This window comes from Lepus europaeus, chromosome 18, assembly GCF_033115175.1.
Source record: "Lepus europaeus isolate LE1 chromosome 18, mLepTim1.pri, whole genome shotgun sequence".
NCBI classification, from domain to species: Eukaryota; Metazoa; Chordata; class Mammalia; order Lagomorpha; family Leporidae; genus Lepus; species Lepus europaeus.
This window is the reverse complement of record NC_084844.1, coordinates 76,584,633-76,586,680: the sequence shown is the minus strand read 5'-3', so window position 1 is coordinate 76,586,680 and position 2,048 is coordinate 76,584,633. Positions and strand designations below refer to the sequence as shown.

Genomic DNA, 2,048 nt, shown 5'->3' with positions numbered 1-2,048 from the left:
TACAGGTTTTATCAGTGCAGTTTGCAATCATGGTAAAGGAAGATATGCAACAGGTTTCTGCAGTCCGTTTTATGCACAAACATCTGTCTGCTTCTAGGTTAAGCTAAAAACAGCCAGAACAACACTATACAGTAAGAGCACCTACTCAAAGGTGCCTTCAGTTTACATCTGAAAACACTGGGTGTCACACATCACTTCACACTAGCTATGAATTCTGAAATCTAATAGAAAAATAAGACATGGTCTCTGAATTATTAGAGGATCATCACCAATTATGTATAATATGTAACAATACGAAGAGAAAAATGACTTGGTGCAAAGGAAGACGAATACAGTCCCAGGTGGGTGGTGTAAAGATCCTAAAGGATTTCCGTCTTTTAATTAAATCAACTACAGTGTTTTAGTTAAAACCGTCCCAGCACCATCCCCGCCGCCAATGCCGCCCTGGCCTGGGCACTACCCTCCCACCCGCCCGCCCGGACCTGGGCCTGGGCCTGGGCCTGGCAGGCGCCTGCCCTGCGAGGCCACAGCGCGGCTCTTCGTGCGCCGAACGAGGAGCACCGTACGCGGGCCAGGCCGCCTCCCACTCACCACCCTTGAACTCCCAGGCCCAGGCCAAAGAAGGCTGCCAGCGGGGCACGGTCGGGGTCCCTCTTGGTGGCGCCCTGGGCCGGCTCCATTTTGTGCGGGGAGTAGGCCGGCTAGCGGAGACACGGTCCGCCACCGCCCAGACCCTGCCCCCTCGGCTTCTGCAGCCGCACGGGCCCTGCGGAGCACTCCCCGCCCGCCGGCTCATGGGTCCGCGGGGGCCTGGCCAAGTCCGGCCGCTTTGTCCATCCGCGCACTCCAGCCCCGCGCGGTGGGCGGGAGATGGGCACTGGGTGCCGGTCCGGGCTGGCTGGGCCATCGGGGGTCCGCGCAGCACGAGTGGGGCTGACAGGTAGGCAGGCTCGGCTCGGCCGTGGGGCCTCAGGCCACCCCGCGCACCTGCGTGGGGAGGCAGCGAGGTCCCTGGGAGGAAGGAATGGCGTTGGTGTCCTGCAGTCTGGTTTGCACGTAAAAAATGCAGCCGTCTGGTAGCTTGTGGTCCCTGGACTTGGGAAGGAAGCCTTTGGGATTGCAGTAAGGTTTCGATCATCGCTGGTGGGAGGCAGGAGGATAGGCAGGGGCTTACGGAGCAGTAGTCTTGGAGAACAAAGAATTACAGAGCACCCACAAATTGTTATCTCGCCCGAAGTACTAGAACAAGATGCTTTAAACACGGGTTGGAATTGAGCAAAGATTAGACACCTTGTTAAAAAGGTGCTCTGAGCACCACTGACACCAAGGTTCTGACAGTATTTCGTGACAATGGACGGTGACAGTTCTACCACAGATGCTTCTCAAGAAGAAATATACCTTCCAATTGCAAATGTGGCTAGGATAATGAAGAACGCCATACCTCAAACAGGAAAGATCGCAACAGATGCCAAAGAATGTGTTCAACGTGTAAGTGAGTTCTTAGCTTTATAGCATCTGAAGCCAGTGAAAGGTGCCATCAAGAGAAACAGAGGACAATCAATGGAGAAGACATTCTCTTTGCCATGTCCACCTTGGGCTTTGACAGTTATGTGGAACCTCTGAAATTGTACCTTCAGAAATTCAGAGAGGCTATGAAAGGAGACAAAGGAATTGGTGGAGCAGTCACAGCTACAGATGGACTAAGAGCAGAGCTTACAGAGGAGGCATTCACTAACCGGTTACCAGCTGGCTTAATAACTGCAGATGGTCAGCAACAAAATGTTATGGTTTATACAACATCATATCAACAGCTTTCTGGTGTTCAACAAATTCAGTTTTCATGATCTGCAGAAATGATAGATGGAAGTGTAGAGAAGCAAGAGTCTGTGATTCTGGAACAGACATCAGAAGAAAATGACGTGAAAAAATGTCTCTTTACACATTAAATAGGTGTAATGTAGTTTCCTGATGCTTAACTAATTGAGGTGTTAATTCTGACTTGAGAATCTTTTTCATGAATGATTTTAAAGAATAATTTGGAATTTAAA

At 50.8% G+C, this 2,048-nt stretch overlaps 1 pseudogene; it reads left to right on the top strand.

Moving 5' to 3' along the window:
- Positions 1–1,282: 1,282 nt before the first annotated feature.
- Positions 1,283–1,844, top strand: LOC133777247 (nuclear transcription factor Y subunit beta-like; annotated as a pseudogene).
- Positions 1,845–2,048: the final 204 nt, after the last annotated feature.